At 43.0% G+C, this 24048-nt stretch overlaps 1 protein-coding gene across 1 annotated transcript in view; it reads right to left on the reverse strand.

The window, feature by feature from the left end:
* SV2C (synaptic vesicle glycoprotein 2C) overlaps nucleotides 1-23034 on the reverse strand; it is a 190364-nt gene extending 167330 nt beyond the window's left edge. Inside the window, exon 1 of the mRNA XM_045848231.1 lies at nucleotides 22937-23034. The gene's annotated coding sequence lies outside the window, so the exon portion shown is untranslated. The remainder of the gene's footprint in view (nucleotides 1-22936) is intronic.
* Between the last annotated feature and the right edge of the window lie 1014 nt (nucleotides 23035-24048).

Raw genomic sequence — 24048 nt, forward strand, 5'->3', positions numbered from 1 at the left:
ACTATTTTTATTGGAACAAAACATTTAATTACTATGAATCAACAGATCTTTGTTCTAGTGTCTCAGTACTTGAGTGTCTAGCAATCAGATGAGAAATCAGGTGCTTTGTCTTACCAACAATCTGAGTTTCTAAACTGGCCAGTGACTTTGAAAGGTTCCTCTGGAGCCTTGCTTCTCAAAGACTGGTCTATGGGCTTAGCAGTATTGGCATTACCTGGGAGCTCATTAGAAATGCAGAATGCCCTGTCTCACCCCAGACCTAATGAATCAGAATCTACATTAACAAGAACCTTGGGTGATTTGTACACACAGTAAAATTTGAGAACCACTACCCTAAAGTATCGACTCTCATTCATTTGCATTCTGATATAGCTCCTTGAATAGGAAAAAGGGGAGAATTATGTTGTAGCTGAGTATACCATAGCAATGTACTAGGCAATTCATGCAGAAAAATGAAGAACTGCTTATATAGCCACTTTTAACTTAACCAGCTTAAAAGTGAATATGAATAATTGTTGAATGCCTGCACAGAATATCTGTGCCATGGAATTAGTGTGACCATGTATCTCAGATTCCTGGGACAATTGTAGTTTATACCTGATATCCTGGAATAATTATTAATAGTACCCCACCACCTTTTTTACTAACATAAAATATTTTTAAGTATATTTTATTGATTATGCTATTATAGTTGTTTCATTTTTCACCTTTATTCCCCTCCACCTTGCACCCCACCCCCACCAGCATCCCACCCCCTTAATTCATGTCCATGGGTCATACATATAAGTTCTTTGGCTTCTCCATTTCCCATACTGTTCTTAACCTCCCCCTGTATATTTTGTACCTACCAATTATGCTTCATATTCCCTGTACCTTTACCCCCACTCTTCCCCCTCCCCCTATTTGCTGATAACCCTCCACGTGATCTCCATTTCTGTGAATCTGTTCCTATTCTAGTTGTTTGCTAAGTTTGTTTTTGTTTTTGTTTTAGCTTCAGTTGTTAATAATTGTGAGTTTGTTGTCATTTTACTGTTCATAATTTTTTGTCTTCTTCTATTTCCTATATAAGTCCCTTTAACATTTCATATAATAAGGCCTTGGTGATGATGAACTCCTTTAACTTGACTTTATCTAGGAAGCACTTTATCTGCCTTTCCATTCTAAATGATAGCTTTGTTGGATAGAGTCATCTTGGATGCAGGTTCTTGCTTTCACAACTTCGAGTACTTCCTTTCCAGCTCCTTTTTGTCTACAAGATTTCTTTTGAGAAATCAGCTGAGAGTCTCATGGGAACTCCTCTGTAGGTAACTGTATACTTTTCTCTTACTGCTTTTAAGATTCTCTCCTTATCTTTAATCTTGGGTAATTTAATTATGATGTTTCTTGGTGTATTCCTCCTTGGGTCAAATTTCTTTGGGAATCTCTGAGCTTCCTGAACTTCCTGGAAGTCTATTTCCTTTGCCATATTGGGGAAGTTTTCCTTCAGTATTTTTTCAAATAAGTCTTCAATTTCTTATTCTTCCTCTTCTCTTTCTGGCACCCCTATGATTCAGATGTTGAAGAATTTAAAGTTGTCCTAAGCCTCTCCTCATTTTTTTTTTAATTCTTGTTTCTTCATTCTGTTCTGGTTGAATGTTTATCTCTTTCTTCTGGTCCAAATTGTTGATTTGAGTCCTGGTTTCCTTCCCTTCACTCTTGGTTCCCTGTATATTTTCCTTTATTTTACTTTGCATAGCCTTCACTTCTTCCTCTCTTATGTGTCTATACTTAATCATTTCTGTGAGCATCCTGATTACCAGTGTTGATCTCTTTATTTGATAGGTTGGCTAACTTCTCATCATTTGGGTTTTTTTGGTGTTTTGACCTATTCTTTCATTTGGGCCATATTTCTTTGTCTCCATGCACTTGTTACATTGTAAGAGGCAGAGCCTTAGGTATTTGCCAGAGTGGGGGCAACCCATGTTGCTGCATTACATTGTGGTGCTGTATGTGGGGGAGGGTCCGAGAGGGAACAGTGTCACTTGCTCGGCTCTTGCCCTGCTTTTGGCCACTTTCTCCACTAGCCATAAGCAAATTGGGACCTTCTGGTGCTGATTTCCAGGTAGATGGGTTTGTGTATATTCTAGGACCCCGTGGATCTGTCCAACAAACTCTCCTGTGAGACTAGGAATTTCTCCCACTGCTGCAACCCCCACAGATTTTCACAATCTGAGGTTTTGAGGCTTTAGTTCCCCACACTGGAACTCTGGGTTGTGTGGTCTGTCTCGCTCCTCAGTTGTTCCTCCTGGTATCTTCACATAAATGTGGGAATTTCTGATCCGCCAGTTGCTGCCTCACCCACTCAGTCCATCACCTTGCTTTGAGTCTTCTCTGCCCCAGCTGCCTGTCCTTGTCCCTCCTACTGGTCTGGATGAATGTTTCTTCTTTAACTCCTTGGTTGTTAGACTTCCATACAGTTCAATTTTCTGGCAGTTAGGGCTGTTTTTTGTTTTTAAATTTGTTGTTGTATTTCTTTTGGTTGTGTAAGGAAGCAAAGACATCTACCTACACTTCCATTTGGCCAGAAGTCCCTCCACCTTTTAAACTAAAATGTTCTCATTTGAGCCAGAAATTATTAGGTGTCCTAAATTATAATCTGCTATAAAACTCAACCATATGTCCACTGAAAATCTAGATAAAGAAAACTGGGCAGCATCATTCAGTAGCCTGGGTGAGCCTGTGGAAGCAAACATGCCAAGGAGGTTGTGGAAGGAATCTATCCTCCTCTAGGTAAACAGGTAAAAAGTAAAAAACTGCCAAGCTCTGGCTTCAAAGGAGAGTATGTATAATGAGATCAAACATGGGGTTTGCAAGGGATTAGCTCTGGAAAAGTCAATTTTGTGCAACTGATCAGAGGGGGGCAGTGCCTGGTGGAGCTAGATGGTCAATTAGCAGGAGCTAGAGTCCATCCAGACAGCAATGGGGGAGCTGGGAGAAGAGCCAGTTACTGAAGACAAGGATAGGAGGCACCAAGGACAGGGAGACCAAACTAGAAACACATCTAAGTGTTATGGAAAAGTTACTTGGAGAGGTAACACATTAAATTGTTTTAGAACCTTTTGTGAAGGTATAATTTACATGCAGTGAAATTCACCCTGTTATACCTGCAAGTTTGCCAAACACACAATATATCATAATCAAGATATAGAACAGTTCTGTCACCCCCCAAATTCCCCAAGCCCACCTACAGTGAACAACTCCCTTCATCCCAGCCCCAGGGAACCATCTTTTTTTTTTCTTTGCTATTTCCAATATGTCATAAAACTACCATAATCATATATTATGTAGCTTCTGTATTTGGCTACTGCTTTCACTTAGCATAATGCATTTGAGAGTCATCCTTGTTGTTGCATTCATCAGCAGTTTGTTCCTTTTCTATTATTTATCATTCCACTGGCTGAATAAACCATACTTTGTTAACCATTCACCAGCTAAAATACATTGAGTTGTTTCCAAGTTTTAGAGACATGAGTAAAGCCTAAATAAACATTTACATACAGGGTGTTTTGTAAACATAGTTTTCATTTCATGTGTGATAAGGATCAATATCAAGAATGAGGATGAATGGGCTATATGGTGAATAGATGTTAAATTTTATAAGAAACTGCCAAAGTGTTTCCCGAAGTACCATTTTGCATTTCCATCAGCTGTGTATAAGAGCTCCAACTGTCCCACGTCTTTGCAAGCACTTAGTATTGTCAGTTTGTTTGTTTTATTTTAGTTACTCTAGTAGATGTAAAATTCAATCCATATCTATTTAAATCTCCCACAAATGAAAACCCCACACAGTAAGCTCCCATCTGTGTGTGCACAATGTACAACAAACACATGTGGCTTTCATTTGCATTTCAATGATGAGAAATGATGTTGAACATCTTTCAGTGCTCCTTTGCCATCCATATATATTTTTTGGTGAAGGGTGTCTTCAAATATTTTGCCCATTGTTTTTACTGGGTTGTTTTTCTAATTTGTGAGTTTGAGTTATTTATATATTACCCATACAGGTCCCTGATTGGATAAAGATTTTGCCAATATTTTCTCCCAGTCTATGGCTTGATATTCATTTTCTTAATAGTGTCCAAACAGAAGTCATTAGTTTTGATAGTCAAATTTTTCAAGATTTTCTTTTATAGATCATGCTTTTGATTTCATATCTAAGAAATCTTTTCCTGAACTTAAATCACAAAGATTTTCTCTAATATTTTCTTCCAGAGATTTATAGTTTTGTGTTTCACTAATGCTTCTATGCTCCACTTGGAATTAAGTTTTGCATATAGTATAAGGTATGAATAAAAAATTGTGGGATCTTTTTGCATTTGGATTTATAAAGATTTGAGTATCATTGGTAAAAAGACTATTCTTTCTCTACTGAACCAGTCTAGGTTCAATATACTCTGTACTTTTTTCAAAAATCAATTGATGATGCATATATATGGGTCTATTTCTAGAATCTTTATTTTTTTCCATTCTTCTCTATGTCTGTCCTTTTGCCAATATAACACTGTCTTGATACCTGTAGCTTAAGAGTTGATCTCAAAGTCAAATGATGTTAATCCTCCAACTGTTCATTTCAAAGTTGTTCTGCTATTCTTCTAGTTCTCTTGCCTTTCCATATGCATTTTAGAGTCAGCTTGTTGATCAGTCCAGCTGGGATTTTGATTCGGATGCATTGAATCCATAGATTAGTTTGAGGGAAACTGACATCTCTACTACACTGAGTGTTCCAGTCTATGACACAGTATAATTCTCCATTTATTCAGAGTGTCAATATCTTTCATTGGTGCTTCGTAGTTTTCAGAATGAAGCTACTGCATGTATTTTGATAGATTTATAACTAAATATTTCTTTTCGTGTACTATTTCAAATATACACAAAATTTACTTAAATTTGAATTTCCAACTGTTTATTGCTAGAACATCAGGGTAAGACTATGATACATTTGTCTCAGAAGTTTTTTGTGTCAATTCCTTGGAACTATATCATCTGTCAGTCTAGACAGTTCTCTATTTCTTCCTTTCCAATCTCCATACCTTTCATTTCTTTTGCTTGTTTTGGCTATGGCTTCTAATATATTTTTTAATAAGAATGGTTAAAATAAGCATCCTTACCTAATTGCCAGTATTAAGGGAAAAGCATTATGCCTTTCATTATTAAATATTATCTTTGCTGTAAGGCTTTTATAGATGCCTTTTATATGCAAGCTCCCTTTTATTCTGAGTCTGCTGAGAGTTTTTTTTTTAAATAATAAATAGATGCAAAGTTTTATCAAATACTTTTTCTGAATCTATCAGACTGTTGATATTATTCTCAACTTTGCATTCCTAGGATAAAAACTTTGTCATAGTGTATTATCCCATTTATACATTTCTGAGTTCAATTTCCTTGTATATTGAAAGTATGTTTGTCTATGTTCATAAAGGATATTGGTCTGAAATTTTCTTTTCTTGCAATATCTTTGTCTAGCTTTAGTAGTAATGTTGGCCTCATAAAATGAGTTGGAAAGTGTATGCCAACTTTGCTATATTCTGGAACAGTTTATGTAGAATTAATATTATATCTTCCTTAAATGTTTAGAATTTACCAGAAAACACTTAAAATTTAATTGTACCAATCTCATAGAATTGTGAAAATTAAATGAGAGAGTGCACAAAAATAGCCTAAGTACTATAACAAACACCCAGGCAATAACAAATATTTACTATCACTATTAGTCTATTAATACAACTTACCATAGGTAGTTAGCATATCGCTAAAAGAGCACACACCTGCCCAGGGAAGAAGCCTACATACCACAGCTGACATGCAAACCCATCTAGGTTGGCCAGAAGTGGTGATGGTAGAAACCCAAGATTTGAAGGAAAAAACCTTCATTTGCTATAATCATTACATACCCACTTAACACATGCACTGGAGGGGCATTGACATCTGAAAAGAATTCCAGCATATTACTCGAAACATTCTGTTTTGCAGTTGTTCTTTACATTTCTATATGCTCAAGGAAATGTGTTGCTATTTACTAGAGTCATAAACTTAGGGACGAGCTTAGATGTAGCTGAACGATATAACAAAATTCCTCTCTACTTTGTCCACTTTGCATTTTAGTGTCTAAAAAAAGCATGAGGACTAAAGAATAGTAAGTAATGAATCAAAGGTGCTGCAATTTTAGAAATCCGTTAAACAACACACTGAATATTTTAGCAGTTTTGATTGTGCATTATTACATACTGCATAGTTTTTCCACACATCCCAATACAGTTTTGCAGACTGACATTATGACAGAATGGGTGTGGAGAAGCAGTGAAGCATACCAGGTATCATAACAAAAAGCACGTGTGCAAATGTCTAATAGAATATTAATGAATCAAACAATGAGAAACAGAAATCTAGATTTTCCCAGTGCTGGTGCTTCACTGGCTGAGAACAGAGAGGACTCAGGCATTGGCAATCCTAGGCTGCTGATCATCACAGAAGCACCTCAAAGAAAGAAAGAAACTGCTCAAGTCAGAGTCTCGTCTGCTGTTTGATTAATAATGAATATTACTGAATACTTCTCAGCAAGGCTGCCAGTAAACCATCTTAGCCAAACGATTCTCTGTAATGTGCCCACACAGCTCCACAGAACACACAGATTCTCTTGGAACATAGAGAGAACCTGAGGTTTTAAGCCCCACAGGTAGAGATCCTCTATTTACAGCTCTGTAACTTTGAGCAAGTAACACATGCTTTTGAGACCAGCCTTTTCATTTCTAAAATGCATTACCCCACAAGTATTATTGATTGTACTGGGCCCTTGTGTAAGCCTGCCAGATCCACCAGGATGAAACTTCAAGAACCCAGACAAGAAAACAAGCACCCACATAACGGTCGTAGGTGTGGCCACTGCATAAGAAGTGCACCCACTGCACCTTGGAAGGGCGTCTAAATTAGACCAGAGATGATCAGGTAAGAATTTTGTAAGGAAGCTACCTCTAAGTGAGTCCTGAAGGATGACAGGGAGTTATCGAGGTGGGCTGTGGGGTGGAGTGGAGAGCTTCCAGCAGGCAGGGAGGCTCCGAGGAGGTAGAGGGAGAGCACAGGGCTTTAAACGACCCGAGGAAATTCACTGGGCCCTGCTAAGAAATTGCTAATTGATCTTAAGGCAATGGAGAGCCATTAGTGATTTTTAACATGAAAATGGGTGTGACATTTTTGTGCTTTATAAACATATAATGTATTGAAGAAGGACAGAACGAAAGGACAGAAGGCCTGTTGGGAAACTGTATTCCACGGGAAAGATTCTGGGGCCCTGGCCTCCAGCTGTGATTGAAACACAATGCCCAGGTGCCCAGAAGCACCGCTGGCTGGCGTGTGCTGCAACGCAGCAAACATTAGCTGCCTTGTTTCTTCTTGCCTGGTAATCTGTCCCACTGTTTTACAAGGAACTGTCCAAGTGTCCTGATAGTCATACAAGTAAAATCCCTTTCTGTTGAATAAACTTACAAAGTTATGTTCTTTGTAAAGATACTTCTATATGTCAACAGGGAAGAAACACATTCTATTTTACCTCTATTTTTGGCCACCTAGGGATGAGATTTCTAATGAGTGTTGATGTAAATGTAAATTTCATTGCAACAAAGTTGTCAGTATATCTTCATTATAAGTTTGATCATTAATAGCAGCAGCCTCTCTAGTCACTAATGGTCACCTCAACTGTTTTACTGTCTTCATAGAGTGTAAGTACTATTTTTAAAGTATTTGAGCTATATTTTTATGTGTCGTGTTTGTCTCCTCCCCTTCCAGAATGTAAGCTGCTCAAGAACAGAGACTGTCTCATTTGCTGTCCTACCTCCAGTCACTGGGACAGCCAGTGCCTGCACTTGAGAGAAGCACAGTAAGTGTGAGGGCTGCTTCACAGAACGCGTGAAGAGTGGGTGTCCATGTTCACGAAATAACCGAAACTGGCCAGTCCTAGCAGGTATCTCTCCCTCACGGCCCTTCCTACTGTAGGCCACCCTACGCCTGACTTCAGATTCATCTTTCTGAATGCACGGTTCTGATGAAGACAATTCCCTGTCAGCAAAATGGCCTGATTTGGCTCTACCTGCCCTTCCACGTTCATCTCAAATGTGACTGGTTTTGAAGTTTTTCTTCATCCTTAAGGCAGTGAGTGGTTCTCAACCGGGGGGATTGTGCACACTCTCTACTCCGACCCTGGGGACATGTGGCAGTGTCCAGAGCCATTTTGGGTTGTGGATACTGCAGGGGGAAATACGGGAGGCATGGGGGTGGGGGCAGGAGCAGGAGGAGCTGTCAGCCATTGCAGAACACAGCACAGCCCCCACAACAAAGGATTATCTGGCCCACGTGGCAGTAGTGCTGAGACTGAGAAACCCTTCCTTAAACAAATGTGCCAACCACCACGGAGTGCTGACTGCTTTCACCGAGCTCCCACCCTTCATTTTCCTGTGCCTATTGGTAACCCATCTGAGCCCCCCAGGCCTGCGAGCTGGAGATCCCAGGCTGCATCCACCCCCCCTCCTCATTTTCCCTATAAGCACAGAGTAGCCCTTGCATAAGGGAGATGATCGATTTGTTGACTGAAATTAAACTGAAATTTCTCTTTCATTTAAAAGAATATTTCCATTTTCCACTCAAGTCTATTTCCTCCTGCTTCCTCTTAAGAAGGTAGGCACCATCTTTTGTGCATTTAACTTTTAAATACGTAAAGACTGCTGTTATTAAATAACTTACTTGTCTTTTTATCTGCAGATAAATTCAAGTACCTTTTATGACCCCATAGGAAAGCATGTCCAATAAGGGCAATAACTGTGCTAAATTGGATTAAAGTAGTTTTGATGCAAGTTTTCATTACATCCTGTGATGCTGCATTTATTTCATTTAGCCTATCTGGAGCTTTGCAGCTAATAAGCAAACAAATAAAAAGCCAAACTTAAACTCCAAAGGCAGTTTTATATGAATCAGGACTAAATAATAAATGCTGAGATTTATCTAAATCTCCTCCTTTTCTAATTATCCTACTATTTAACAAAGGTAATAAATTTTAATTTTATAATTAAGTATTTGCTGAGCATTTTACAAATAAAACATTATGATCAATTTGCTGACAGGGCTGTACACTTAGAGGCTGTTGGCACACTTAAAAAATTCAGCTAAGAGCCAGAATTTACATCTGACCACTGACCCTGCATTTCATCTCTTCTGAGACATGAGAAATCTGTTAGCCTAAGGCATGTGCAAGGAAAGACACGTGCTAGTTCTTAGACTTAAGTTTGGAATTTTGAATGAAAAATTTAGCTTGGGTAAAAAGAAGGAAAATTTGATATGATCAGAAAAGATCATCATAAATTGCTCTTGCCATCATTAGAATGTAAGCTGAACTCCCTGGAATGTAAACCGGAATGGCCTTCAGGGTGAGGACAAGCACAGAGGCTGCCTGGTACAGGGAGAAGCTAGACATCCTAATTCTCAAGGCCATCAGCCAGAGAGACAGTGGAAACCATTAAGAAGTGAGTTTTCTGTCGTCATATGTCAGCCAGACCAAACACCAGCAGTCAGCTTCCCTCCAAGGGAAGGAGCAAACCCCTCCGAGCAGAAAGGCACATTAGGATCAGAAGACCCTGCGAAGGCACTTAACACTGTTGTGGTTTCCCAAGCGAAGGGGTCACAGTACATCCACAGCAGCAAGAGGAAATGCACATGCATACACATGCACGTGCACACACACACACACACACTTTCCCCCACAGACACACACACACCAGCAGAACACAATAGTGACGTTAGCAGCAGGAGGTTGGCAGAAGTCACTTCAGAAACATCTCGCTGGAAGCCCCAAGAACTCAGGCACACACTGTACCGCACTGTGACCTTAGACAAAGATAGTTCATCATGTGTTTTTTAAATTTTTATAGTACCCAATGTCAAAATCTACTAAGTGAAAAAAATTTCTAAGCCAGCAATTGTATATAGCACGAACTGTCAGGTTCCACCTTGTTTAGGAGCTTTATTAAATGAGTATGATGTTATACACCAAGTGTCTGACGTGGTAATCAGAGTAGCAACTGTGTAATAGGGTAATAATTAGGGAGTGCTTAATGCCAAAAAATTGGGACTAACTGAATTAGACCCCCACGGCAAAACACCCCTTTAATCTTGGCTCAGGCCCCATCTGTGTGCCATGTAGGCGGAGCTCACATGTCTCCAAATCTTCCACAGCCAGCAGCTTGTGTTGCTTGCTATCTGCCCTTAAGAAGAATCATGTCATTCTTCCGATGTTAGATAAAGCTGCGGGTATGAGATGGGCTCCAGTCCTGTCTCACAATCAATTATATTAATCACCGGCTTTTCTCCTTAGGCTTTCTGGGAAGTGAATGTTAACCTTTATAGGTTTGAATTTTATTTTATTCTTTTGTATTCACTGCCTTTAAGTGTAATCAAACCTTCTTTTTCACACACATCTGCATCCCAAAAGGCTGGCACAATCATTACATATTCAGGTTCACAGCAATGAATGTTGAGCAAACAATTAGCTGTGATGTATTTGTCAATAAGTGAAGTGAGCCCTGAACCAACAACGTCCACTGCTGGCCAGTAAAGATTGTGAGCCCTTATCAATACTCCGACTTTAGATTAAAGGGCACACAGAGCGCCGTTTATTACTCAGTCCCAGTCACTCTTTCACTGTCTTCTGACTTATTTCTCCCCAGTTACCCTCACAGCGTTTTCAGCTGATAGGAAAATATTCATATCCTTGACTATGGATCGAGATAGGATGCCAAGCTTTCACTCTCTCTTCTTCTAGAATCTCTTCTGGAAGCAATTCAGAGAGCTCCCACCCTCATACACGGAAAACGCTGGCAGTGGAATCCCCGCAGGAAGCACCGTCTGACAGTGACCTCAGGGAATAACAGGATTTTAATAACAGAGTTAGGGAGAAACCACCAGGTTCCTACGGGCATCTCCCACAGGTGTTGGAGAGCCATCTTCAAGCACATCAGATGGTTTCTTCTCTCTGACGGGTTTTCTCCAAGTTGCAGGTTGGGTTCAGGTTTCCAACCCTACTTGGAGTGATGGACTACCCTGCTTTTACCCAATACTAATCAAGATTTGAGCAGTATAGTAAAAACTCAGTGCCTTCACAGCACCAATCCCTAGACTGCTTGCATTCGGGGTAAGCTTCCGAAGCAGAAGTGTGATAAAGGCTTGCACACTCCCTACAGACACACCATTTCTGTCGGCAGGTCCAGCTCTACTCCCTTCACTGCCACTGCTAGGGAGAGTATGTGGCAGTCTCCACAGAAAAAGCAAGCACCGTCCCTTCAGACACAGGGCTAAGGTTGAAGAGCCCTCCCTGCATTACTTTGTGCCCCTTACCACCTAAAACAGCAATCAGTTCACCGCACTTGCTGCTAAAATATGGAGAATTTAGAGGGCCCAACAACATCTGCTAAAACACATATTTTGCAATGTGTTATTAAATAATTTTCATATGCAAAATAACCTTACCTGCACACACATAAATTTAAAATATCTATATAATACCATAACTGTAGTAAGGAGACATAAAAGAAATAATAAATTGTGCTTTTAAATATGTAGATGTTATAGTGGAACAACTCAGAATACAAGATGAAAATATGAGCTGCTTACTTCTAAATGTAGAATCACCATGAACACAGTGAACACCAGTGAGGCAAACCAGGCTGAGCTTGTTAGCAACTCGAGTATCATAAGTGTTTGTGGCCACTGGTGGTGTGACTTCGGGACATGATGAAGAGTTCTTGGTTAAGACTTTCAACAAAACAAAATACAATTTTTCCTTGATATATAAGTAGTTCCACTACTGAAAAACATATAAATGTTTGACTGTATCAAATGTCATGAACAAAATCCTTGTGCTTATACATAAAACAGAAAAGGTTCTAGGCTTAAATTAGCAGAAAAAATTTTCCCCTATGTAGATGTTTGAAGGCGTACCAGAAACTCGTTGCATACGTGAGGTGGTGCCATGTCATGCGGGACTTCCCGCATGTTCCCGCATGTTCCATGGAGAACATGTTCCCCATGTTCTGCACATCTTTAGTCGATGGAAAGTGGGCTTAAGTGAAAGGGCCCCAGCTTCCACTCACCTTTCTTGTACTGCTGCCTTCTCCATGCAAAAAAAAAAAACAAAAAACAAAAAAAACTGGGCAGCCAATTATTCCAAGTAGGATTAAAACCCTGAACCCAGCCCTGGCCGGCGTGGCTCAGTGGTTGGAGCATCATAGATTTGGTTCCCGGTCAGGGCGCATGCCTCTGTTGTGGGTTTGGGCCCCAGTCGGGTGTGTGCTAGAGGCAGCCAGTCGATGTCTCACTCTCACATCAATGTTTTTCTCCCTGTTTCTCTTCCTCCCTTCCCCTCTCTCTAAAATCAATAAGCATGTCCTCAGGCTAGCATAAAAAAGAAAGAAATAAAAAGAAACCTGAATCTAACCTTCGACTTGGAAAAAACTCAGTAAGCTCAACCTAGATCACCTAGCCCCCAGCCAATCCACAGATGCATGGATGAACAGAAATTACTATTGCTTTAAGTTACTAACTTTTGTAGGGACTAGTTAGGCAGTATGATGTAGTAATACATGTCTGACAAATACTTGCCCACCCAGCATAGAAGGCAAGTGTGATTAAAGGAGAAATAGAAAAGTCGATGAGAAATTCATGACATTAGACAGAGAATGGCTGGATATCAGGAAAAAGAAGGAATAGATGGGGTTCGGGAAAAGACAGCAGATAACCAGTTTTTTGTAAACACACAATGCTGAGTCACTAGCTGAATGAGTTGCTGGGATGCAGAGAGCCCTCCCACAAACCACACCAGTATGCATTCCGCGAGATCACTTCCCCTACAGTCGCCTTGAAAGACACAACGTGCAGTCTTCCATAGCCTGACAGGTCTATATAAAGGCAGGCAGAGATGTAATAAGGATCAAGTAAGGCCCACGGTTGTCACAAAATCAAACCCTTGTCAAAAAAAATTCAAGTCATGATTCATTCACCCTTGCAGATTATAAACACATGTAGCATGAAATAACCAGTGGATCCCCAGAAAGCCTATGAGTGTTTCATTTTTACCAATGTTTTTCTTTTCAAAGACATTGGTATCATCTACAAACATGAGTTCTTTCATTTAAATATTTTTAATTAATTAAGTTTATGTCATTTTATCTGGTTATTAATTTCTGGTATTTTTAGGGTTGACATTCAATGATAAATAATGAGTTATATATTTGCATGTAACCAAGGAAATTATTCCATGTTCAAGTGAAATAGAAATATATTTTTTAACACATCAGTGATTTATTGAGCAACAAAGATACACCATCTGATATATGTTCTTCTTTTTACATAAGAGGATACTAACAGAAGCCATTCCATGAAACACTAAAAATATCCAACATGATAATTTGCTCTCTGGCTTCCTAGAGAAAATATCTTGCATGATAATCTATTTGGCTTCCAGGAGAAGTAAATCTTCTGCCAAAACTGTGAGACCACTCCAGCCCCTACAAAGTAGGAAATAATGCATCTTAAATAATTTATATATATTTTTAAGATCTTAAGGTAATGCCATGGGACTCTAGAGTTCTAGAATCTACATCAAAAAATTGATAAGCAATAAATTTGACAACTTGGATAAAAATTAACAAATTTCTTTTTTTTAAATGTAGTTTACCAAAACTGACAGAAGAAGAAATAGAGACTCTGAAGCCTTTAGCTATTAAAAAAAAATGATTTTGTAATTAGAGGCTTAAAAGCATTAGATGAAGTTCTAAACACATTCATAAGAAATTTTAGCAAATTGGGAACAGAAGGAAACATCCAATCTGATAAATGTGAAAGTCAAGTGACAGAATTGCTCCTGAGGGACTTAGACTAGGGTCACAAGCAGAGCTGCTCTGCAGCCCAGAGGAGGGTGGGATAAACGAGGGACTGTCTCTCTGCCTCTGGCACCTCGGGGATTGGCAGTTTGGGTATCTAGAGACAGCATCATGGGCTCAGTCACGACACTCCCATGTCCGTCAGCAGTGCCAGCGCTCTGCCAACCAGTTTCCCAGACAGGAATCAAAAAGCTCATCTGAGCAGGAGAGCTTTGTTAGGCACCAGAAAGGGTGGAGGTCAGGATAGTGGAAGGGGTTTATGACTGGAAAGGACGTACAGGGGGTTCTGGAAATGATCTCTTTCATGACCTGGGTGTTGGTTGAAGAGATGTGTTCATTCTGTGAAAATCAGTTGAGTTATATACCCTTTTAATCCATGTGCTTTCACCTCTGTATTTTATATTTCAGTTAAAAAAGGTTTAAAAATTATTTAAAATATTTTCAGCCCCTGCATGTCCAGCACCGAGAGTTACAAAGCTCTCAGTAACTTGGCCTCTTCCCTCGAGGTCCAAGGGACTCAGAATCGAGCAGGAAGACACATGTGGCAAGGACGCAATGACAAAATACGAGCAGCGCTCCTGCAGCGGTGGCTGCAAGGGGACTGGGAGAGATAAAGCACCCTGAATTCTGCTGTTGAGGGTCACGAAATTTTAAGCTGAGGCTTGAAGGACAGGTAAGAGCCTTTTCATAGACAAATGTTGGAAGTAGGGAGGATGAACGGTGGGAGGGAGGACCTTCCAGGCCCACAGGAAGAGAACATAAAATATTGCCCATCTCCAATCCTATCAAATACACAGACATAGCAGAATGAAAAATGTACCTAAAAGCAAAATATTCCAAGTAATAACACAGGCTGTTGACAGCTATTGAACACATAAGATTTATTGGGAACAGGATGGGGGAGGGGGCAGGTCTCAGCTTTAATAACCTAAGGCAGCAATGCGCCGTCCTTCTCAAGGGCCCTTGCATTCAAAGGTTATAAGTGGGTACTTTTTTTCATTCAAAATGAAAATAGCTTTATTGAATACTAAAGTAATTTATGTTCTCACAACTTCAATTACCTTACCTATCAATATTAGGTACTAGAAAAGTATCCATGGGAAAGACTGGCGTGGCTTGCTAGCCACTAAAACATCAGTATTTAGGCATGTTTAGGCATGTATTTGAAAAATAGCATCATAGGAGCATCTTGAAGCTAACTGTTACCATCTTCACTGAAGGCTTAATTACACAAGTAATATGCGCTTACTGTCCAAAATTCAAGTAATTCTGAATTGAATTTCTGAATATACAAAGTAGAAAGTGTAAGGTCTCTCTATCTTTCTCCCAAAAGATAACTGTTTGGTCTTTATTCTTCCAGACTCTTAGATACACCTTAATTTTTAAAAATATAGACACTCCACATATTCTCTGGTCAGCAAATTGCTATATTTTGAACTAATAACATATCTTCAAAATAGTGACATACTAATCACGTACTTCATTCATTTCAAGGGCTGTGTCATTTTTCATGATTGAGATGAACCATAACTGACCGGATCACCCTCTGGTGGACATTTAGGACATTTCCAACCCTTCACTACTGCAGTAATCATCCAACAAACATCCGGGATGAACTTCTGATGATTTAGCTGAATACTGTGATACCTCTGACTATGTCTGGAAGGCAGGGCCTTAGAGGTCTCCGGGAAAGGGCTCATCCCAAGTGAGCAGCAACCTGAGACCCACTCTTTACTGTCCTAGGACAACAGCTAGAGGGGACAACAAAAATACAGGATGCTGTGTCACTTGAGGTGTCCTCTCACTGGCCTCCATGCAGCCACATATCTTCTAAGCCCTCCAGGGACTGGAGGAGCACACCGAGCATCAGCAGTTTCTACAGTACTGGAGCCAGGGCTCTCCGGGTGGCAGTGCTGCAGGACCCGGGACGAGGACTGCAGGATGATCCCTGAGGACTCAGCAAATTTGTGAGCAATCTTTGCAGCAAAAATGGGACCAAAGAAATGACTGTGGTTGTTATTGTGGGTCTGTATTTCTACCTCCACACAGATGTGGCCAAGTGGAAACCCAGGCTGCAGATTCAACTGGATACTTTAAAAAGAATCTTTATACTTAAGTTACTTTTGTGGTGTTCAATATAGCCCATAACGTGTCTAATGATAGTATGAAAGCAAACAGGAGAAATAGCCCCGTGGAATTATTAGAATGTTACTTCTTAAATAAAAACCACACATAAGTGCAAAATAGAATAAAGAAGAAATGGCTCACTTAGAACAACTATAAAGGACACATGTATAAAAAACTAGGGGCGGTGGAAATGGGAGGGAGAAGGGGAGGGCTAGGTGGGCGGGCTGGGATGGGAGTAAGAGAAAATTGTACTGCAACAACAATGAAAATAAAACTAAAAAAAAGAACTACTAAAAAGTAATATTAAATTGAGTATACTTAAAACAAGCTAGTCAAAGCTTGAAATGATAAAGTGGGTCACCTTCTCTACCCACTGCCGAACGCAGGCCGTTCCGTGCTGCAGAGGCTCCTGTGCTACATGACTCAGCTGGGTAATTTAAAGCAAAGAGCAAACACCTCATATTTCTCTTAGAAAAGTTCAGCCCCTCAAGATCACTATTTATCTTACGTAAATCTGCATAGTTTAAAACCCTAACACAGCCCTGGCTGGCGTAGCTCAGTGGACTGAGCTCAGGCTGCGAACCAGGCATTGCAGGTTCGATTCCCAGTCAGGGCACATGCCTAGGTTCCAGGCCATGACCCCCAGCAACCACACATTGATGTTTCTCTCTCTCTCTCCCTCTCTCTCTCCCTCTCTCTCTCTCTCTCTCTCTCTCTCTCTCTCTCTCTCTCTCTCTCTCTCTCTCTCTCTCTCTCTCCCCTTCCCTTCCCTTCCCTCTCTAAAAATAAATAAAATCTTTAAAAAAAAAAAAAACCCTAACACTGGAGGCGATCGGGTCTAAAACACACTGCTGATGCTCTGGCATTCCTGCAAAGGCAGGCCTAGAACTTCAAGCTCCAGTCCTTCAGCCTCTTCAGAAGCAGTGATGGGGAGGAAAGGTCCACAGGGGTGACCTAAAAACAGGAGACCTAAGGCTAGTTCTTTAAAAGCCCCCAATGCTCAATCAAAGGTCTGGGTACACTGGGTGGCTATAATCATTGAGGATAGTCATGGTGTATTGCAGAGGACATTGAATTTGGCTCAGTTGGTTCTAAGCCATACCTGGGAAAAATCACAGGTTCTCCAAGTCATGAGAGGCCTGGGGTCATTAGAAAGACTAAATATAACACTCCCAATGCACGTGCTATATAGAAACACACCCTGGTTACCAGGACCAGCAACATAACTGGCAGGGTCCAATGCAAAAGGAAAACGTGGAGGCCCTGTTCCAAGAATTTCAAGCAGTGATGCTAGAGCATCAGTCGAACACAGGGCCCTTCCAAATGTGAGGTTCTGTGTGACTGCACAGCGATGAAAGTCCATGAAACCAGCTCCCTGGTGCTACCGCCCTGCAGATAGGCACTCCTCGAGAACTGCCCAGCTGAGCCTTCAGAGCACCCTGCATTCGGTAAACGTTCAGGAAGCATCTGACTGTCTGACTGCTTACGAGACTGCATTACAGTAAAAAGGAAGTGGGATTTCATATATTAAAAAGGAATTCTTTCATTTTATAAGACAAACACTGAAAGAAGAGAAAGGACACCTTTGAAAGTACAGTGTCTACATAGTAACATGCTAGGGGATTTGTGCTTATTTTCCCATTTAATCTTCACACACAATCCTAAAAAGTAGATATAAAAATCCATCTTTTCACAGCTGAAAAAATAACCTCAGAGAGTTGAGAAACTTGTCCATTTTTCCCAAACAGCCCTTTGATTCATTTCCTAATATTTACTGAGATCCTGTTATGTTCCAGATAATATTTTTTTAGACACTAGGAACAAATCAGCAAGACAAAACAACACCTACCCTGATCTTGTCCTTGGCCTCCTGGAGTTTAATCAGGACAGACAGGCATTAATGAAAGAATCTCAATTTTTTTAAAGGAAATGGTTCAATTAATGAGCTTTATAAACAGTTGCCAGATTTAGCAAATAAAAACACAGGTGCCTACCTAAACTCAAATTTCATATAAACAACAAATAATGTTTTAATATAAGTATGTCCAATGCAATATTTGAGACATTTATATTTTAAAATGTTTATTCTTAATCTGAATTTAAATTTAACTGAGCACCCTATTGGTCTCTGATTTTACCTGTAAGAAAAAGTACACTATGAGGGAAAGGGAAATTTAACCTCCCAAGAGAGGTTGGGGAGGCTTCCCCAGGAAGAGAAGACCAGGTGAAATCTGAAGAATATAAGGAGTTAATACAATAAAGGTAGGTCAGAGCAGGTGACAAGGTTGTTGTAGCAGGAAGGGGCTGATGTTCGAAGGCTGCTAAGAAAGAAAAGGTTTGGGGGTTATTCAAAGTGAGGCTGTGGAAGTGAGCAGGGGCCAGGCCACCCACAGCCTTGCAGGCCTTGAAGGTTAACATTTTCAGTCTTTATTCCACTGACCAGCCATACATGACGTTCCATCTGCCTACGCCCTCCTTTGATATCATCTACACAACTGTCTCACAGAGTCCTTCCCAAACACCTGCCTCATTGTGACTCTTACCAAAGAATGTGGTCATCTTTAAGCCTGCCTTGCCAGCTAGAACGTGACTTCTCTAAGGGCTTCTATATAAATCAGTATTAAAGAGAACAGCATACCTTAGAAAGTCCATGCATTCTGGGTCTCTGCCACATTGCCTAATTGAAGGGCCCCTGCAGGTGTGGCCCCCTGATGATGACAGCCAACTCACTTGGCAGAGCCAGATAAACAGCATATTCTGAGCTCACCCACAAAACCCTCCTTTAGAATAAATGTCTTGGATAGGGCTCAGAAATCTCCATTTGAACAGGCTCCCCAGGTAGGTGTGATACATACAACTATTGAGAAGCCCTGGTCTGTTTGGCTACTCTAGGATTCTAATTCACAGCATTTTCAAATAGCAGCAAAGGACAAAAGAAGCACTTGTTCTAACTTGTGATACATCTCACCAGGCTCTTGAATTGTCAGAGGGTCCAAGTGCTAAGAGAAGACAAAAGCCCATCAACATAATCCTTAGGGTCCGGCCTGAGTCATTTGTGTTACATACTACCCATGGGAACATACATAGCAGGCATGATGTACTTTAGGTGAGCAAAAAAAAAAAAAAAAACAACATTTCAAATGTTGTCATGTTAAATAATTTAAATATTTGCTTTACATTAAGCTGAGAATATTATTTTTCAAATACGGCCTTTTAAAAATGTTTTAATTAATGTCCCCCACCCCCCATGGCATAATACAAACTCTGAGACCATTTCCTCTTTGGAAACAGCCCATACCTACTAGCAAAAGTTCAATGTGAGTTAATCAAAGGCATTTCCTATATTCTACTTATAATCAAGGTTCAAATTTAAAATACACCTCATCATATATGTTGGCATTTCATGGTGGGAAAGAATACTAGGACCATAAAGGACCAAACCATCCAAATTCACCACTCTCTATTTACTTTATTTTGTTCAATTCTTCCCAATAGGGAAGCCATGGTGGTGTGTTACTACAGACAGTCCCTATGAGCAGCATCCAGGATAAAATTAAATGGTGTCTTTGTATCTCATTAGGACAGATTTCCAGGAAGAATTAAGAGTATCTTCTTCCCCCATGGATACTCTAAGCTGCCTCAAATAAAGAATAAAGCTCCAAATTCTATCCACTGCAACATTTTACTCTGGTTGCTCAGTTGGGCTGGAATTGAAAAGCAAAGCAAAACAAAAAACAATTCATTGATGTTGTCCCCAAATTGCACACAGCTGGGGAGCCGCCTCTCCTTGGTTTGCAAACAGATTTTATAAAATCGATACCTTTGTGTGAAATTAATTGGCCATGATATTCACGTTCTAAACCATGGGTCAGACAGAAATTTCAGGAATACAGAACCAAGAAGCATAGTGGTGAATCCTAGGATTTCCCGTGAGGCGGCCTCATGGAATAAAAAGAGGCATTTTACTTTCACTAGTTCCAGAAATTGACCATTTGTATGAACAACATGAATAACAACATAGTGAGCTGGTTTGGAAGGCTTTCTGACAAAGCAGATGTTTTTATTTATGAAATATGACAACAAGCTTACCTCAGAGTAGGAGCCACTGTAATATCCCTAATTACAGGAAATGCATTTCCTGGTACTTGCAGTCACGTGACACACTGCACATTAAGGTGCCCTTTGCGGTTATCGCCTTGAGGACAGAAATTGCATCCTGTTCTCTGAGGCACCTTCCACATTTAAGGAATATTCTAGAGTTAATGATGAGTGGGATTTTTCCCAGAAAGCTCTTAGGCTAGTCTGCTGTTCAGACCAGTGAAGCTACTTTTACTGTTATTAAGTCATAAAAGATAAATCTGATTTCTCTACTACATCACCAGAACATTCAGATGCAATCCAGACTTTTCTTTGTTCCCTTTCTTTCTCCAAACAGCAGCTAATGGCATTTGATTTTACATTACACTGTTAGGAAAAGTCTATTGTCTACATTTGCTGACTCTGAAGGCCAAATTTCATTAAAGGAACAATGCTTAGGGAAGTCTCCAGAATTTTTTAAGACAAAATTGTTCTTTTCTCCCTTAAAGGGACTTGTTTCATAATATTTTCCATTCGTAAAGAATTTGCATGTTCAAATCTCTCTGAGATCATCTCTTTTGTCCTCAAAACAACTTTGTAATAGAAGCTGGTTTGGGCTATTTTCCACATGTCTCAAATGGGCATTGTGAACCCGAGAGGGTAAGTCACTTGCCCAAGGTGACATAACATAATGCGTGGGCAAGTGCGAACTAGGACCTTTGTCTCTGGGCTCGGTGATAATTGCTTTTCTTCCTTCCTTTCCCGCCCCTCCCTCTTTCATTCCTTTTGCCACACATACTGCATGTTTGGACTCAGTCAAGCCAGCAGAAAAACCTTTGCCATTAGATCTCCAGAAAGTGGGGTCTTTAAATAATAATAATAATAATGATAATGATAACACATATAATGAAACGTGGGTCTACTAGGGAATGCATTTGTCGTGCTGTTTTTAACACACATTTTTTTTTCGTTAGAAAGGAAGAATGCGACACATTGTCTTGCAAGCCTTTGTCGAGCTCCCCTTGGAGACCGCGCCGCCTGACAAAACTGAAGGGTGGTGAAGGGATGGGTCAGCCCCGCTCCCCTCGTGAACCTCAGCATCGAAGCTTTCACATGAAAACTTGCCGCGAGCACGAGGCCCTTCGGAGCTTGCCCCGAAAACGGCTGAACGCCGGAAGGGATTAACGCCAAATTCTCCTCCAGGATTAAGGACAAGAATTAAACTGAAACAACTTTCTCGCACTGTCAGCTAAAATGCAGGGAGGAGGTCCGAAGAGAGAGGAGACCAAGACCATCGGGTCCCTACCAACGGGTCCCTGTCCTGGAGCCTTAAAAGACGCTCCATCTCTTCGGTTCCCCGGAGAGCGCCCGGCCGCCGAGGCGCCTTCCCGGCACTGCGGCGCACTGCGGAGCAGGCTGTCAGCCCGCAGCCGGGTCCTGCGAGGCTTTCCGAGCCGCCGCGGCCCCCGCCGCAGTCCGTCCGCCCCTGCCTGCCCGCGGGGTCGCCCGGCATCCATCACCCGAGAGCCTCTGACGCACACACACGCGCGCGCTCCCAGACGGAGACTCCACCGCCTCCCCCACCCCCACGCTGCACCGCCCACCCCGCCTGCCCCTCGTGGGTCTGCATTTGCATCACTCGCACACGTAGCGGGTGACGCGAGCGTCCCCCGCTCGGGCCATCCAGGCGGCACTTTCAGCCCCTTTGACTCAGCCCCTCCCGCTCCGCCCCCGCGTGCCGGGCGCCTGAGGTGCCCGGGTGCCCACAGAAATGCTCTGGGTCGTGCATCTGCGGCGGGGTTCCCACCGCCCCATGCCAAGTTCATCACCGTATTCCGCAGTCTTCGCGGGCCCAGCCGGGGGCGCTCCCCGCGACACGCTCGAAGTCTTCCCAGTTCTAGAACCCAGGGGGGAGCCCTCTAATAAGAAGGATCAGTGATGGATGGATTTGGTGACCTCTTCCACAGCCCTCACCACAATCCGAAATCATCTCGGTGCATTGTTTACAGGTGATGGGTCTTTCCCCCCACCGCGCCTCGCTCTCATTTGTCTGTCTAGCCGCACCTGGGTGGAGCACAGTGGGCGCTCGGGAGGGTTTTGCTGAATGCAGGCGTAGTGTGGTGAGCTGCAGGCACTTCCAGCCACAGCCCCGCGGGTTTCCCTCTCTCCATCCCTCTCTCGTAGACAATAGACAGGAGCGTCGGGGACTTAACGTGGAGTAGTTTTTAAATTCCCAGTGTTTTTAGATTCCGCAGCGCCCAGTGCGGCTGCCTGTCTCCCGCCGCCCTCACGTCTGCAGAGGGATCCCCGCCGGAAAGTTGAGCCCAAAGCTAGGATGGAGGTCCTGCAGACACCCAGTCAGCAGCTCAGAGCTGCTTGTTTGGGATCAGCCTCCCCGACCGATCGAACTAAACCAGACAAACAAGGGATCGTGTAGGTCCGGGCAGAAGGAGGGCACGGTCCCGCATCCCCGCTGCTGCCCACCTGCCTCTTCCCGGAATTCAACGTAAGTGGTGAGCCCACGTCCCCTGACCTACCCCGGGCACCTGGCGCGGGGAGTGTCACTCCGTCCGCTACACCCCACTTCAACTGTCCGGCCCCAGCAAAGCGCCCGGCCAGGCAGCACCGGGCGCCAGCAACCGCTCCCTCGTGTGCAGGCGGGGCAAAGTTGCGCTTCCACAAGGATGCAAAAAGTTCCCCACAGGCTGCAGCGTCTATCCTCTGGGTCTGAAAAGAAAATTAAGCAGCCTCGGGAAATCCCGGGGTCCCTCACTCACCGCTCCAGGCGCCAGGGATCCCCTTGCCTTGGGTGCTGTCTGCGCTGCAGCCGCTGCCGCCCGGGCGTCGCTCTGGCTCGCTCCCCAGGGCCGCCTCCGTCTGCCACTGTCTCCTGCAGCGCAGGAGTGGTGACTCCTCCGAGCGTGTCAGCGGCGAGAGGAGGGGCGGGAAAGTGGCTCCCGGCTGGCACGCTGCGGTCCTCCTCCCCCTCTTCCGCCCGCGCCTCCTCCCTGGGCGCTGCAGTGCCGGGCGGCGGCGTGGCTGGAGTACGAGCGGAGCGCGGGGCTGGAGTCACGGCGTGCGCTGGAGGCGGGGGAACCGCGCGCCACTCCGTTCCGGGCCAGCTGTAGCGCTCCGGAAAGTCGGGGTGCAGAGGGGCTCCGCGCCGCGGGATTGGGGTGAGGGTAAACCCACACCTAGGTGGCAGATACTTATGGGGACGTCAGGACTCTGAGTTTGTGGTAGAGGGAAGGAAAGGGGCACTACTCCTTAATTACTCACGGAGTGACTGTGCCTTGCGCACCTGCGGTCCGCGCCCCTAGTCTGTCCTGAGGAGACCAAGAATTTTGAGTACTGAGCCTGGCTGGTGCCAGGTTAACAAGAGCTTGCCCCCAGTTCTGGGCCTGGGACTGACCTGTTAGCTTTGACTCGGCTTCTGGGCAGCCACCAGGCAGGGCTAGATTGACCATTCCGCCCACACCCTACCCCCACGCAGGCACACGGGTGGAGGGAAAAGCTTGGGGAGCTGTAGGAGAAAACTGGAGGAAACTTTGCAGAGTGTCTGGGGGGTCTCCTCAATGCCAGGTAGGGCCAGATAGCCCGACTCACCGGCAGTCATTGGAAGCGGCTCTTTGGGCGGAGGGCAGGAGGGGGCGCTACCGAATATTAAAAACCCACTGGGAATTTTCCTTGTGTTCTCAAAAACGTTTCACTGCTCGGCGTGCCAAAGCGGCGGGGCCTGGCTGCTCTGGAGAACTCTGCCCCCTTGAGGTCACACCCAAGGCTGGCTCTGCCACCCCGCTGCTGCTGCTCGGGGGGTGTCGCCCTCCTCGCCTCCTCGGACCTCGGGCCCTGTCCCTTCCTCTCCTCCACCCCTCCACTCCCTCCACCC

Source organism: Phyllostomus hastatus, unplaced genomic scaffold (genome assembly GCF_019186645.2).
Source record: "Phyllostomus hastatus isolate PE091 unplaced genomic scaffold, TTU_PhHast_1.1 phas_contig_58, whole genome shotgun sequence".
Lineage (NCBI taxonomy): Eukaryota > Metazoa > Chordata > Mammalia > Chiroptera > Phyllostomidae > Phyllostomus > Phyllostomus hastatus.